This window comes from Balaenoptera borealis (genome assembly GCF_965194805.1).
Source record: "Balaenoptera borealis genome assembly, chromosome: 10".
Lineage (NCBI taxonomy): Eukaryota > Metazoa > Chordata > Mammalia > Artiodactyla > Balaenopteridae > Balaenoptera > Balaenoptera borealis.
Genome location: NC_138874.1, coordinates 61,149 through 79,197, shown reverse-complemented (window position 1 = coordinate 79,197; position 18,049 = coordinate 61,149).

Here is an 18,049-nt window from a genome sequence, read left to right as displayed (position 1 = left end):
TGCGTACCCTCGATTCTAAGGGGGACGTGGTAAGAGCCACTAATGAAAACACAAAGAAGGTGCTTTGAAAAGGGTAACGCGGTGCTACCAGTCAATCAATCCCAACCACTGCTGGGCCTATCACCTGAGAAAATGAGAATCAAAAAGTCACAGGCTGGCAATCCTGCACGCCAACAATATTTACCATAGCCAACACTCGGAAGCAATGAAAATGTCCATCAACCGAGGAATGCACAAAGTAGAAGTGGTCCACGTACACAGTGGAAAACTACTCCAATGAAAAATAAAAAGTAAATTTAAAACACCAACAAAAGTAAGGAGACATCAGCTTGTGTGGGTTTGTCCGGGCACACTCCACTCTAATTTATAACCGAGAAACACCACAGGCCGCAAGGGCTTTTCCCTAGGTACCAGGGTGGGGGACATAGAAAGGCTGCCACCCTCTGGCAGTTACCTGCAAAAGCAGCTTTAAAGGCTGTGCTAACGGCCATTTCATAGGAACAAGTACTGCAGAACTGTAAATGAAACCTGCCCTCAAAATGTCTTGAGGGGGGTCATGGCCAAAACATTTCAAAATGTGACACATACTTTAAGAGAACACTTTGAAGAACTAAGGGGTAATCACAGCTAGAAAAATAAAAAGGACATGCCTTAAAGCTCAATTTCAACGGATTATGAGGCACGTGCGAATTCAACCGCAAAAAGGTATCAGCTCACACTTGTCAGAATCACCATCTTTAAGAAAACTACAAACAATAAATGCTGAAGGTGTTGTGGAGAAGTGCATACCCTCAACTTCAAGTGGGACGTAACTTGGAAAGGGCCACGAATGAGAACAGAATGGAGGTGCCTTAAAAAGGTCAACATTGAGCTACCATATGATCCAGCAGGCCCACTCCTCGACCTAAAATCTAAGAAGAGAGAATTGCAAAGACACAGGCAGGCAAATCTGCACGGCACAGTATTACAATAGCCAAGATATGGAAGTAACCAAAAAGTCCACCAACAGATGGGTGGACAAAGAAGAACTCCTCCATGTACAGATGGAATATTCGCTAGTGAAAAAAGTGAAACAATGCCATTTGCAGCACCATAGATGAGTCTAGACGTAATCACGCCACGTGTAGTAAGTGAGAAAGCAAAAGACACATATCCTATCATATCACTTTTAGGAGTTACTTAAAAATTGATACCAATGAAGATATTTCCACAGAGAAAGGCAACCACAGATTCATTAAAAAACTTATGGTTCACCAAGTAGAAAGGGATGAGGATTGGATACATTACCATATTGGGGTCAACAGAGATATACAAACCATGTGAAATATATACTCACCAAAGACGTACGGAAGACCAGGAGAGAGACTACTCAACATTGTGTCATAACCTACATGGAAAAAGGATGCGAGGAAGAATAGATACACGAATATGTGTGAAAGAACCACATCTTGCACACCTAGAACAAACAAACCATTGTAATCAAATTTGCTGGGATAAAAAATAAAAAGTAAATTACACATATCAACAAGAAGTAATGAGACATAAACTTACAGGGCTTTTTCCTGGCACATTCCATTCTAATTTACAACCTAGAACACCACTTCCATTAAGGCTCTGTTTCCCCAGTAACCAAATTTGGTAAAGGAGAAATGCTGCCACCTTCTGACCTTTCCCTGCAGGAGCAGCTTTAAACTCACAGCTCATGGTCACTTAACATTCCCAAGGACTCAGGGCTGTAAAGGACACCTGCCCTAAAAAATTGCGCTGAAGTAGGGAATGGACAAAAAAATTCAACACAGGCAAATGTTTCAAGAAGAGAGTATGAAGAGTTAAGTTTTACTCACGCTCTTTTAAAAAAAGAAAAGGAAAATGGATAAAAGCTCAACCTCAGGGAGTGTTAGACCCATGCAATCTAATCTACAAAAAGGTTTCAACTCACACCAGTCGACTGACCATCAGCAAAAAGTCTACAAACAATAAATGCTGAAGGGGTTTTAGGGAACTGTGTACCCTCTACCTGCTGGTGAGACGTAAAGGGGTAACAGCCGATAATGAGAACAGAAAGGAGCTGTGTTTAAAAGTAAAAATGGAGGCACCATTCAATCCAGCAGGCGCACCATTGGACCTCTCACCTGAGAAGACAAGAATCGAGAAGACACAGGCCGCAAAAGCTGCAGTGCAGCCTTATTCACAATAGCCAAGACAGTGAAGCAATCAAAATGTCCAACAAGAGGTGAATGGATAAAGAAGAAGTGGTCCATGTCCACAATGGAATATTAGCCATGGAAGACAATGAACCATTGCTCTCTGAGGCACCACAAATGAGTCTGGAGATAATCACGAACCATGAGGTAAGTCGGAAAGCAAAAGACCTATATTCTATGATATCACTTACAGGCGTTATCTAATAACTGACACAAATGAACATATTTCCACAGAGAAAGACACTCACAGACTTAGAAAGCAAACTATGCTCATCTGAAAGGAAAGGTGGGGGGAATGGATAAATTAAGATTAGTGTTACTGTATGCATACAAACACATATTATATACATATCTCAAAAAGACCGACCATATAGCAAGGGAGGTCTGCGGAACCCTCAGTAACATTTTACATGGGAAGAGGATCTGTACTTGAATAGACATATATAATGTACAAATGAACCAGATCGTGTACACCTAGGAGAAACAATATTCTAAGCTTTACCCCAATTAAAGCAATTTTTAAAACCAAGAAGAAATAATGAGACCTAATCTTATGGGGGTTTCTCCATGCACATTCCAATGTAATTTACAACCTAGGAACACGACTTCCAGAAAGACTCTGCTGCCCTAGTACCCAGATTTGGGAATGGAGAAATGCTGCCTCCTTGAGGCCACTTCCCACAACAGCAGCTTTAAATCCATTGCCAAAGGTCACTAAATAGTCACCAAACTTGCAGTTCGGTAAATGACACCTGCTCTCTAAAAAAATTCTGGGGTGGAAAATCGACCGAAAAATTCAAAAGAGGGCAACCTTCCAAGAAGACAATTTCAAGAGTTATACTGTACTCCCAATTGTTTCCTTTTTTTAACAGAAAAGAAAACGGCAGAGAAAAATGATGAGTTTTACGAATTTTCAAAGACATGCAAACCCAAATTACAAAAACCTATCAGCTCACAGCAGCCAGAAGGGCCATTAGCATAAATGCTGCAAACAATAAATGCTGAAGCGATTGTGGAGAAATGCGTACCCTCGATTCTAAGGGGGACGTGGTAAGAGCCACTAATGAAAACACAAAGAAGGTGCTTTGAAAAGGGTAACGCGGTGCTACCAGTCAATCAATCCCAACCACTGCTGGGCCTATCACCTGAGAAAATGAGAATCAAAAAGTCACAGGCTGGCAATCCTGCACGCCAACAATATTTACCATAGCCAACACTCGGAAGCAATGAAAATGTCCATCAACCGAGGAATGCACAAAGTAGAAGTGGTCCACGTACACAGTGGAAAACTACTCCAATGAAAAATAAAAAGTAAATTTAAAACACCAACAAAAGTAAGGAGACATCAGCTTGTGTGGGTTTGTCCGGGCACACTCCACTCTAATTTATAACCGAGAAACACCACAGGCCGCAAGGGCTTTTCCCTAGGTACCAGGGTGGGGGACATAGAAAGGCTGCCACCCTCTGGCAGTTACCTGCAAAAGCAGCTTTAAAGGCTGTGCTAACGGTCATTTCATAGGAACAAGTACTGCAGAACTGTAAATGAAACCTGCCCTCAAAATGTCTTGAGGGGGGTCATGGCCAAAACATTTCAAAATGTGACACATACTTTAAGAGAACACTTTGAAGAACTAAGGGGGTAATCACAGCTAGAAAAATAAAAAGGACATGCCTTAAAGCTCAATTTCAACGGATTATGAGGCACGTGCGAATTCAACCGCAAAAAGGTATCAGCTCACACTTGTCAGAATCACCATCTTTAAGAAAACTACAAACAATAAATGCTGAAGGTGTTGTGGAGAAGTGCATACCCTCAACTTCAAGTGGGACGTAACTTGGAAAGGGCCACGAATGAGAACAGAATGGAGGTGCCTTAAAAAGGTCAACATTGAGCTACCATATGATCCAGCAGGCCCACTCCTCGACCTAAAATCTAAGAAGAGAGAATTGCAAAGACACAGGCAGGCAAATCTGCACGGCACAGTATTACAATAGCCAAGATATGGAAGTAACCAAAAAGTCCACCAACAGATGGGTGGACAAAGAAGAACTCCTCCATGTACAGATGGAATATTCGCTAGTGAAAAAAGTGAAACAATGCCATTTGCAGCACCATAGATGAGTCTAGACGTAATCACGCCACGTGTAGTAAGTGAGAAAGCAAAAGACACATATCCTATCATATCACTTTTAGGAGTTACTTAAAAATTGATACCAATGAAGATATTTCCACAGAGAAAGGCAACCACAGATTCATTAAAAAACTTATGGTTCACCAAGTAGAAAGGGATGAGGATTGGATACATTACCATATTGGGGTCAACAGAGATATACAAACCATGTGAAATATATACTCACCAAAGACGTACGGAAGACCAGGAGAGAGACTACTCAACATTGTGTCATAACCTACATGGAAAAAGGATGCGAGGAAGAATAGATACACGAATATGTGTGAAAGAACCACATCTTGCACACCTAGAACAAACAAACCATTGTAATCAAATTTGCTGGGATAAAAAATAAAAAGTAAATTGCACATATCAACAAGAAGTAATGAGACATAAACTTACAGGGCTTTTTCCTGGCACATTCCATTCTAATTTACAACCTAGAACACCACTTCCATTAAGGCTCTGTTTCCCCAGTAACCAAATTTGGTAAAGGAGAAATGCTGCCACCTTCTGACCTTTCCCTGCAGGAGCAGCTTTAAACTCACAGCTCATGGTCACTTAACATTCCCAAGGACTCAGGGCTGTAAAGGACACCTGCCCTAAAAAATTGTGCTGAAGTAGGGAATGGACAAAAAAATTCAACACAGGCAAATGTTTCAAGAAGAGAGTATGAAGAGTTAAGTTTTACTCACGCTCTTTTAAAAAAAGAAAAGGAAAATGGATAAAAGCTCAACCTCAGGGAGTGTTAGACCCATGCAATCTAATCTACAAAAAGGTTTCAACTCACACCAGTCGACTGACCATCAGCAAAAAGTCTACAAACAATAAATGCTGAAGGGGTTTTAGGGAACTGTGTACCCTCTACCTGCTGGTGAGACGTAAAGGGGTAACAGCCGATAATGAGAACAGAAAGGAGCTGTGTTTAAAAGTAAAAATGGAGGCACCATTCAATCCAGCAGGCGCACCATTGGACCTCTCACCTGAGAAGACAAGAATCGAGAAGACACAGGCCGCAAAAGCTGCAGTGCAGCCTTATTCACAATAGCCAAGACAGTGAAGCAATCAAAATGTCCAACAAGAGGTGAATGGATAAAGAAGAAGTGGTCCATGTCCACAATGGAATATTAGCCATGGAAGACAATGAACCATTGCTCTCTGAGGCACCACAAATGAGTCTGGAGATAATCACGAACCATGAGGTAAGTCGGAAAGCAAAAGACCTATATTCTATGATATCACTTACAGGCGTTATCTAATAACTGACACAAATGAACATATTTCCACAGAGAAAGACACTCACAGACTTAGAAAGCAAACTATGCTCATCTGAAAGGAAAGGTGGGGGGAATGGATAAATTAAGATTAGTGTTACTGTATGCATACAAACACATATTATATACATATCTCAAAAAGACCGACCATATAGCAAGGGAGGTCTGCGGAACCCTCAGTAACATTTTACATGGGAAGAGGATCTGTACTTGAATAGACATATATAAGGTACAAATGAACCAGATCGTGTACACCTAGGAGAAACAATATTCTAAGCTTTACCCCAATTAAAGCAATTTTTAAAACCAAGAAGAAATAATGAGACATAATCTTATGGGGGTTTCTCCATGCACATTCCAATGTAATTTACAACCTAGGAACACGACTTCCAGAAAGACTCTGCTGCCCTAGTACCCAGATTTGGGAATGGAGAAATGCTGCCTCCTTGAGGCCACTTCCCACAACAGCAGCTTTAAATCCATTGCCAAAGGTCACTAAATAGTCACCAAACTTGCAGTTCGGTAAATGACACCTGCTCTCTAAAAAAATTCTGGGGTGGAAAATCGACCGAAAAATTCAAAAGAGGGCAACCTTCCAAGAAGACAATTTCAAGAGTTATACTGTACTCCCAATTGTTTCCTTTTTTTAACAGAAAAGAAAACGGCAGAGAAAAATGATGAGTTTTACGAATTTTCAAAGACATGCAAACCCAAATTACAAAAACCTATCAGCTCACAGCAGCCAGAAGGGCCATTAGCATAAATGCTGCAAACAATAAATGCTGAAGCGATTGTGGAGAAATGCGTACCCTCGATTCTAAGGGGGACGTGGTAAGAGCCACTAATGAAAACACAAAGAAGGTGCTTTGAAAAGGGTAACGCGGTGCTACCAGTCAATCAATCCCAACCACTGCTGGGCCTATCACCTGAGAAAATGAGAATCAAAAAGTCACAGGCTGGCAATCCTGCACGCCAACAATATTTACCATAGCCAACACTCGGAAGCAATGAAAATGTCCATCAACCGAGGAATGCACAAAGTAGAAGTGGTCCACGTACACAGTGGAAAACTACTCCAATGAAAAATAAAAAGTAAATTTAAAACACCAACAAAAGTAAGGAGACATCAGCTTGTGTGGGTTTGTCCGGGCACACTCCACTCTAATTTATAACCGAGAAACACCACAGGCCGCAAGGGCTTTTCCCTAGGTACCAGGGTGGGGGACATAGAAAGGCTGCCACCCTCTGGCAGTTACCTGCAAAAGCAGCTTTAAAGGCTGTGCTAACGGTCATTTCATAGGAACAAGTACTGCAGAACTGTAAATGAAACCTGCCCTCAAAATGTCTTGAGGGGGGTCATGGCCAAAACATTTCAAAATGTGACACATACTTTAAGAGAACACTTTGAAGAACTAAGGGGGTAATCACAGCTAGAAAAATAAAAAGGACATGCCTTAAAGCTCAATTTCAACGGATTATGAGGCACGTGCGAATTCAACCGCAAAAAGGTATCAGCTCACACTTGTCAGAATCACCATCTTTAAGAAAACTACAAACAATAAATGCTGAAGGTGTTGTGGAGAAGTGCATACCCTCAACTTCAAGTGGGACGTAACTTGGAAAGGGCCACGAATGAGAACAGAATGGAGGTGCCTTAAAAAGGTCAACATTGAGCTACCATATGATCCAGCAGGCCCACTCCTCGACCTAAAATCTAAGAAGAGAGAATTGCAAAGACACAGGCAGGCAAATCTGCACGGCACAGTATTACAATAGCCAAGATATGGAAGTAACCAAAAAGTCCACCAACAGATGGGTGGACAAAGAAGAACTCCTCCATGTACAGATGGAATATTCGCTAGTGAAAAAAGTGAAACAATGCCATTTGCAGCACCATAGATGAGTCTAGACGTAATCACGCCACGTGTAGTAAGTGAGAAAGCAAAAGACACATATCCTATCATATCACTTTTAGGAGTTACTTAAAAATTGATACCAATGAAGATATTTCCACAGAGAAAGGCAACCACAGATTCATTAAAAAACTTATGGTTCACCAAGTAGAAAGGGATGAGGATTGGATACATTACCATATTGGGGTCAACAGAGATATACAAACCATGTGAAATATATACTCACCAAAGACGTACGGAAGACCAGGAGAGAGACTACTCAACATTGTGTCATAACCTACATGGAAAAAGGATGCGAGGAAGAATAGATACACGAATATGTGTGAAAGAACCACATCTTGCACACCTAGAACAAACAAACCATTGTAATCAAATTTGCTGGGATAAAAAATAAAAAGTAAATTGCACATATCAACAAGAAGTAATGAGACATAAACTTACAGGGCTTTTTCCTGGCACATTCCATTCTAATTTACAACCTAGAACACCACTTCCATTAAGGCTCTGTTTCCCCAGTAACCAAATTTGGTAAAGGAGAAATGCTGCCACCTTCTGACCTTTCCCTGCAGGAGCAGCTTTAAACTCACAGCTCATGGTCACTTAACATTCCCAAGGACTCAGGGCTGTAAAGGACACCTGCCCTAAAAAATTGCGCTGAAGTAGGGAATGGACAAAAAAATTCAACACAGGCAAATGTTTCAAGAAGAGAGTATGAAGAGTTAAGTTTTACTCACGCTCTTTTAAAAAAAGAAAAGGAAAATGGATAAAAGCTCAACCTCAGGGAGTGTTAGACCCATGCAATCTAATCTACAAAAAGGTTTCAACTCACACCAGTCGACTGACCATCAGCAAAAAGTCTACAAACAATAAATGCTGAAGGGGTTTTAGGGAACTGTGTACCCTCTACCTGCTGGTGAGACGTAAAGGGGTAACAGCCAATAATGAGAACAGAAAGGAGCTGTGTTTAAAAGTAAAAATGGAGGCACCATTCAATCCAGCAGGCGCACCATTGGACCTCTCACCTGAGAAGACAAGAATCGAGAAGACACAGGCCGCAAAAGCTGCAGTGCAGCCTTATTCACAATAGCCAAGACAGTGAAGCAATCAAAATGTCCAACAAGAGGTGAATGGATAAAGAAGAAGTGGTCCATGTCCACAATGGAATATTAGCCATGGAAGACAATGAACCATTGCTCTCTGAGGCACCACAAATGAGTCTGGAGATAATCACGAACCATGAGGTAAGTCGGAAAGCAACAGACCTATATTCTATGATATCACTTACAGGCGTTATCTAATAACTGACACAAATGAACATATTTCCACAGAGAAAGACACTCACAGACTTAGAAAGCAAACTATGCTCATCTGAAAGGAAAGGTGGGGGGAATGGATAAATTAAGATTAGTGTTACTGTATGCATACAAACACATATTATATACATATATCAAAAAGACCGACCATATAGCAAGGGAGGTCTGCGGAACCCTCAGTAACATTTTACATGGGAAGAGGATCTGTACTTGAATAGACATATATAATGTACAAATGAACCAGATCGTGTACACCTAGGAGAAACAATATTCTAAGCTTTACCCCAATTAAAGCAATTTTTAAAACCAAGAAGAAATAATGAGACCTAATCTTATGGGGGTTTCTCCATGCACATTCCAATGCAATTTACAACCTAGGAACACGACTTCCAGAAAGACTCTGCTGCCCTAGTACCCAGATTTGGGAATGGAGAAATGCTGCCTCCTTGAGGCCACTTCCCACAACAGCAGCTTTAAATCCATTGCCAAAGGTCACTAAATAGTCACCAAACTTGCAGTTCGGTAAATGACACCTGCTCTCTAAAAAAATTCTGGGGTGGAAAATCGACCGAAAAATTCAAAAGAGGGCAACCTTCCAAGAAGACAATTTCAAGAGTTATACTGTACTCCCAATTGTTTCCTTTTTTTAACAGAAAAGAAAACGGCAGAGAAAAATGATGAGTTTTACGAATTTTCAAAGACATGCAAACCCAAATTACAAAAACCTATCAGCTCACAGCAGCCAGAAGGGCCATTAGCATAAATGCTGCAAACAATAAATGCTGAAGCGATTGTGGAGAAATGCGTACCCTCGATTCTAAGGGGGACGTGGTAAGAGCCACTAATGAAAACACAAAGAAGGTGCTTTGAAAAGGGTAACGCGGTGCTACCAGTCAATCAATCCCAACCACTGCTGGGCCTATCACCTGAGAAAATGAGAATCAAAAAGTCACAGGCTGGCAATCCTGCACGCCAACAATATTTACCATAGCCAACACTCGGAAGCAATGAAAATGTCCATCAACCGAGGAATGCACAAAGTAGAAGTGGTCCACGTACACAGTGGAAAACTACTCCAATGAAAAATAAAAAGTAAATTTAAAACACCAACAAAAGTAAGGAGACATCAGCTTGTGTGGGTTTGTCCGGGCACACTCCACTCTAATTTATAACCGAGAAACACCACAGGCCGCAAGGGCTTTTCCCTAGGTACCAGGGTGGGGGACATAGAAAGGCTGCCACCCTCTGGCAGTTACCTGCAAAAGCAGCTTTAAAGGCTGTGCTAACGGTCATTTCATAGGAACAAGTACTGCAGAACTGTAAATGAAACCTGCCCTCAAAATGTCTTGAGGGGGGTCATGGCCAAAACATTTCAAAATGTGACACATACTTTAAGAGAACACTTTGAAGAACTAAGGGGGTAATCACAGCTAGAAAAATAAAAAGGACATGCCTTAAAGCTCAATTTCAACGGATTATGAGGCACGTGCGAATTCAACCGCAAAAAGGTATCAGCTCACACTTGTCAGAATCACCATCTTTAAGAAAACTACAAACAATAAATGCTGAAGGTGTTGTGGAGAAGTGCATACCCTCAACTTCAAGTGGGACGTAACTTGGAAAGGGCCACGAATGAGAACAGAATGGAGGTGCCTTAAAAAGGTCAACATTGAGCTACCATATGATCCAGCAGGCCCCCTCCTCGACCTAAAATCTAAGAAGAGAGAATTGCAAAGACACAGGCAGGCAAATCTGCACGGCACAGTATTACAATAGCCAAGATATGGAAGTAACCAAAAAGTCCACCAACAGATGGGTGGACAAAGAAGAACTCCTCCATGTACAGATGGAATATTCGCTAGTGAAAAAAGTGAAACAATGCCATTTGCAGCACCATAGATGAGTCTAGACGTAATCACGCCACGTGTAGTAAGTGAGAAAGCAAAAGACACATATCCTATCATATCACTTTTAGGAGTTACTTAAAAATTGATACCAATGAAGATATTTCCACAGAGAAAGGCAACCACAGATTCATTAAAAAACTTATGGTTCACCAAGTAGAAAGGGATGAGGATTGGATACATTACCATATTGGGGTCAACAGAGATATACAAACCATGTGAAATATATACTCACCAAAGACGTACGGAAGACCAGGAGAGAAACTACTCAACATTGTGTCATAACCTACATGGAAAAAGGATGCGAGGAAGAATAGATACACGAATATGTGTGAAAGAACCACATCTTGCACACCTAGAACAAACAAACCATTGTAATCAAATTTGCTGGGATAAAAAATAAAAAGTAAATTGCACATATCAACAAGAAGTAATGAGACATAAACTTACAGGGCTTTTTCCTGGCACATTCCATTCTAATTTACAACCTAGAACACCACTTCCATTAAGGCTCTGTTTCCCCAGTAACCAAATTTGGTAAAGGAGAAATGCTGCCACCTTCTGACCTTTCCCTGCAGGAGCAGCTTTAAACTCACAGCTCATGGTCACTTAACATTCCCAAGGACTCAGGGCTGTAAAGGACACCTGCCCTAAAAAATTGCGCTGAAGTAGGGAATGGACAAAAAAATTCAACACAGGCAAATGTTTCAAGAAGAGAGTATGAAGAGTTAAGTTTTACTCACGCTCTTTTAAAAAAAGAAAAGGAAAATGGATAAAAGCTCAACCTCAGGGAGTGTTAGACCCATGCAATCTAATCTACAAAAAGGTTTCAACTCACACCAGTCGACTGACCATCAGCAAAAAGTCTACAAACAATAAATGCTGAAGGGGTTTTAGGGAACTGTGTACCCTCTACCTGCTGGTGAGACGTAAAGGGGTAACAGCCAATAATGAGAACAGAAAGGAGCTGTGTTTAAAAGTAAAAATGGAGGCACCATTCAATCCAGCAGGCGCACCATTGGACCTGTCACCTGAGAAGACAAGAATCGAGAAGACACAGGCCGCAAAAGCTGCAGTGCAGCCTTATTCACAATAGCCAAGACAGTGAAGCAATCAAAATGTCCAACAAGAGGTGAATGGATAAAGAAGAAGTGGTCCATGTCCACAATGGAATATTAGCCATGGAAGACAATGAACCATTGCTCTCTGAGGCACCACAAATGAGTCTGGAGATAATCACGAACCATGAGGTAAGTCGGAAAGCAACAGACCTATATTCTATGATATCACTTACAGGCGTTATCTAATAACTGACACAAATGAACATATTTCCACAGAGAAAGACACTCACAGACTTAGAAAGCAAACTATGCTCATCTGAAAGGAAAGGTGGGGGGAATGGATAAATTAAGATTAGTGTTACTGTATGCATACAAACACATATTATATACATATATCAAAAAGACCGACCATATAGCAAGGGAGGTCTGCGGAACCCTCAGTAACATTTTACATGGGAAGAGGATCTGTACTTGAATAGACATATATAATGTACAAATGAACCAGATCGTGTACACCTAGGAGAAACAATATTCTAAGCTTTACCCCAATTAAAGCAATTTTTAAAACCAAGAAGAAATAATGAGACCTAATCTTATGGGGGTTTCTCCATGCACATTCCAATGTAATTTACAACCTAGGAACACGACTTCCAGAAAGACTCTGCTGCCCTAGTACCCAGATTTGGGAATGGAGAAATGCTGCCTCCTTGAGGCCACTTCCCACAACAGCAGCTTTAAATCCATTGCCAAAGGTCACTAAATAGTCACCAAACTTGCAGTTCGGTAAATGACACCTGCTCTCTAAAAAAATTCTGGGGTGGAAAATTGACCGAAAAATTCAAAAGAGGGCAACCTTCCAAGAAGACAATTTCAAGAGTTATACTGTACTCCCAATTGTTTCCTTTTTTTAACAGAAAAGAAAACGGCAGAGAAAAATGATGAGTTTTACGAATTTTCAAAGACATGCAAACCCAAATTACAAAAACCTATCAGCTCACAGCAGCCAGAAGGGCCATTAGCATAAATGCTGCAAACAATAAATGCTGAAGCGATTGTGGAGAAATGCGTACCCTCGATTCTAAGGGGGACGTGGTAAGAGCCACTAATGAAAACACAAAGAAGGTGCTTTGAAAAGGGTAACGCGGTGCTACCAGTCAATCAATCCCAACCACTGCTGGGCCTATCACCTGAGAAAATGAGAATCAAAAAGTCACAGGCTGGCAATCCTGCACGCCAACAATATTTACCATAGCCAACCCTCGGAAGCAATGAAAATGTCCATCAACCGAGGAATGCACAAAGTAGAAGTGGTCCACGTACACAGTGGAAAACTACTCCAATGAAAAATAAAAAGTAAATTTAAAACACCAACAAAAGTAAGGAGACATCAGCTTGTGTGGGTTTGTCCGGGCACACTCCACTCTAATTTATAACCGAGAAACACCACAGGCCGCAAGGGCTTTTCCCTAGGTACCAGGGTGGGGGACATAGAAAGGCTGCCACCCTCTGGCAGTTACCTGCAAAAGCAGCTTTAAAGGCTGTGCTAACGGCCATTTCATAGGAACAAGTACTGCAGAACTGTAAATGAAACCTGCCCTCAAAATGTCTTGAGGGGGGTCATGGCCAAAACATTTCAAAATGTGACACATACTTTAAGAGAACACTTTGAAGAACTAAGGGGGTAATCACAGCTAGAAAAATAAAAAGGACATGCCTTAAAGCTCAATTTCAACGGATTATGAGGCACGTGCGAATTCAACCGCAAAAAGGTATCAGCTCACACTTGTCCGAATCACCATCTTTAAGAAAACTACAAACAATAAATGCTGAAGGTGTTGTGGAGAAGTGCATACCCTCAACTTCAAGTGGGACGTAACTTGGAAAGGGCCACGAATGAGAACAGAATGGAGGTGCCTTAAAAAGGTCAACATTGAGCTACCATATGATCCAGCAGGCCCACTCCTCGACCTAAAATCTAAGAAGAGAGAATTGCAAAGACACAGGCAGGCAAATCTGCACGGCACAGTATTACAATAGCCAAGATATGGAAGTAACCAAAAAGTCCACCAACAGATGGGTGGACAAAGAAGAACTCCTCCATGTACAGATGGAATATTCGCTAGTGAAAAAAGTGAAACAATGCCATTTGCAGCACCATAGATGAGTCTAGACGTAATCACGCCACGTGTAGTAAGTGAGAAAGCAAAAGACACATATCCTATCATATCACTTTTAGGAGTTACTTAAAAATTGATACCAATGAAGATATTTCCACAGAGAAAGGCAACCACAGATTCATTAAAAAAACTTATGGTTCACCAAGTAGAAAGGGATGAGGATTGGATACATTACCATATTGGGGTCAACAGAGATATACAAACCATGTGAAATATATACTCACCAAAGACGTACGGAAGACCAGGAGAGAAACTACTCAACATTGTGTCATAACCTACATGGAAAAAGGATGCGAGGAAGAATAGATACACGAATATGTGTGAAAGAACCACATCTTGCACACCTAGAACAAACAAACCATTGTAATCAAATTTGCTGGGATAAAAAATAAAAAGTAAATTGCACATATCAACAAGAAGTAATGAGACATAAACTTACAGGGCTTTTTCCTGGCACATTCCATTCTAATTTACAACCTAGAACACCACTTCCATTAAGGCTCTGTTTCCCCAGTAACCAAATTTGGTAAAGGAGAAATGCTGCCACCTTCTGACCTTTCCCTGCAGGAGCAGCTTTAAACTCACAGCTCATGGTCACTTAACATTCCCAAGGACTCAGGGCTGTAAAGGACACCTGCCCTAAAAAATTGTGCTGAAGTAGGGAATGGACAAAAAAATTCAACACAGGCAAATGTTTCAAGAAGAGAGTATGAAGAGTTAAGTTTTACTCACGCTCTTTTAAAAAAAGAAAAGGAAAATGGATAAAAGCTCAACCTCAGGGAGTGTTAGACCCATGCAATCTAATCTACAAAAAGGTTTCAACTCACACCAGTCGACTGACCATCAGCAAAAAGTCTACAAACAATAAATGCTGAAGGGGTTTTAGGGAACTGTGTACCCTCTACCTGCTGGTGAGACGTAAAGGGGTAACAGCCAATAATGAGAACAGAAAGGAGCTGTGTTTAAAAGTAAAAATGGAGGCACCATTCAATCCAGCAGGCGCACCATTGGACCTGTCACCTGAGAAGACAAGAATCGAGAAGACACAGGCCGCAAAAGCTGCAGTGCAGCCTTATTCACAATAGCCAAGACAGTGAAGCAATCAAAATGTCCAACAAGAGGTGAATGGATAAAGAAGAAGTGGTCCATGTCCACAATGGAATATTAGCCATGGAAGACAATGAACCATTGCTCTCTGAGGCACCACAAATGAGTCTGGAGATAATCACGAACCATGAGGTAAGTCGGAAAGCAACAGACCTATATTCTATGATATCACTTACAGGCGTTATCTAATAACTGACACAAATGAACATATTTCCACAGAGAAAGACACTCACAGACTTAGAAAGCAAACTATGCTCATCTGAAAGGAAAGGTGGGGGGAATGGATAAATTAAGATTAGTGTTACTGTATGCATACAAACACATATTATATACATATATCAAAAAGACCGACCATATAGCAAGGGAGGTCTGCGGAACCCTCAGTAACATTTTACATGGGAAGAGGATCTGTACTTGAATAGACATATATAATGTACAAATGAACCAGATCGTGTACACCTAGGAGAAACAATATTCTAAGCTTTACCCCAATTAAAGCAATTTTTAAAACCAAGAAGAAATAATGAGACCTAATCTTATGGGGGTTTCTCCATGCACATTCCAATGTAATTTACAACCTAGGAACACGACTTCCAGAAAGACTCTGCTGCCCTAGTACCCAGATTTGGGAATGGAGAAATGCTGCCTCCTTGAGGCCACTTCCCACAACAGCAGCTTTAAATCCATTGCCAAAGGTCACTAAATAGTCACCAAACTTGCAGTTCGGTAAATGACACCTGCTCTCTAAAAAAATTCTGGGGTGGAAAATCGACCGAAAAATTCAAAAGAGGGCAACCTTCCAAGAAGACAATTTCAAGAGTTATACTGTACTCCCAATTGTTTCCTTTTTTTAACAGAAAAGAAAACGGCAGAGAAAAATGATGAGTTTTACGAATTTTCAAAGACATGCAAACCCAAATTACAAAAACCTATCAGCTCACAGCAGCCAGAAGGGCCATTAGCATAAATGCTGCAAACAATAAATGCTGAAGCGATTGTGGAGAAATGCGTACCCTCGATTCTAAGGGGGACGTGGTAAGAGCCACTAATGAAAACACAAAGAAGGTGCTTTGAAAAGGGTAACGCGGTGCTACCAGTCAATCAATCCCAACCACTGCTGGGCCTATCACCTGAGAAAATGAGAATCAAAAAGTCACAGGCTGGCAATCCTGCACGCCAACAATATTTACCATAGCCAACCCTCGGAAGCAATGAAAATGTCCATCAACCGAGGAATGCACAAAGTAGAAGTGGTCCACGTACACAGTGGAAAACTACTCCAATGAAAAATAAAAAGTAAATTTAAAACACCAACAAAAGTAAGGAGACATCAGCTTGTGTGGGTTTGTCCGGGCACACTCCACTCTAATTTATAACCGAGAAACACCACAGGCCGCAAGGGCTTTTCCCTAGGTACCAGGGTGGGGGACATAGAAAGGCTGCCACCCTCTGGCAGTTACCTGCAAAAGCAGCTTTAAAGGCTGTGCTAACCATCATTTCATAGGAACAAGTACTGCAGAACTGTAAATGAAACCTGCCCTCAAAATGTCTTGAGGGGGGTCATGGCCAAAACATTTCAAAATGTGACACATACTTTAAGAGAACACTTTGAAGAACTAAGGGGGTAATCACAGCTAGAAAAATAAAAAGGACATGCCTTAAAGCTCAATTTCAACGGATTATGAGGCACGTGCGAATTCAACCGCAAAAAGGTATCAGCTCACACTTGTCAGAATCACCATCTTTAAGAAAACTACAAACAATAAATGCTGAAGGTGTTGTGGAGAAGTGCATACCCTCAACTTCAAGTGGGACGTAACTTGGAAAGGGCCACGAATGAGAACAGAATGGAGGTGCCTTAAAAAGGTCAACATTGAGCTACCATATGATCCAGCAGGCCCACTCCTCGACCTAAAATCTAAGAAGAGAGAATTGCAAAGACACAGGCAGGCAAATCTGCACGGCACAGTATTACAATAGCCAAGATATGGAAGTAACCAAAAAGTCCACCAACAGATGGGTGGACAAAGAAGAACTCCTCCATGTACAGATGGAATATTCGCTAGTGAAAAAAGTGAAACAATGCCATTTGCAGCACCATAGATGAGTCTAGACGTAATCACGCCACGTGTAGTAAGTGAGAAAGCAAAAGACACATATCCTATCATATCACTTTTAGGAGTTACTTAAAAATTGATACCAATGAAGATATTTCCACAGAGAAAGGCAACCACAGATTCATTAAAAAACTTATGGTTCACCAAGTAGAAAGGGATGAGGATTGGATACATTACCATATTGGGGTCAACAGAGATATACAAACCATGTGAAATATATACTCACCAAAGACGTACGGAAGACCAGGAGAGAGACTACTCAACATTGTGTCATAACCTACATGGAAAAAGGATGCGAGGAAGAATAGATACACGAATATGTGTGAAAGAACCACATCTTGCACACCTAGAACAAACAAACCATTGTAATCAAATTTGCTGGGATAAAAAATAAAAAGTAAATTACACATATCAACAAGAAGTAATGAGACATAAACTTACAGGGCTTTTTCCTGGCACATTCCATTCTAATTTACAACCTAGAACACCACTTCCATTAAGGCTCTGTTTCCCCAGTAACCAAATTTGGTAAAGGAGAAATGCTGCCACCTTCTGACCTTTCCCTGCAGGAGCAGCTTTAAACTCACAGCTCATGGTCACTTAACATTCCCAAGGACTCAGGGCTGTAAAGGACACCTGCCCTAAAAAATTGCGCTGAAGTAGGGAATGGACAAAAAAATTCAACACAGGCAAATGTTTCAAGAAGAGAGTATGAAGAGTTAAGTTTTACTCACGCTCTTTTAAAAAAAGAAAAGGAAAATGGATAAAAGCTCAACCTCAGGGAGTGTTAGACCCATGCAATCTAATC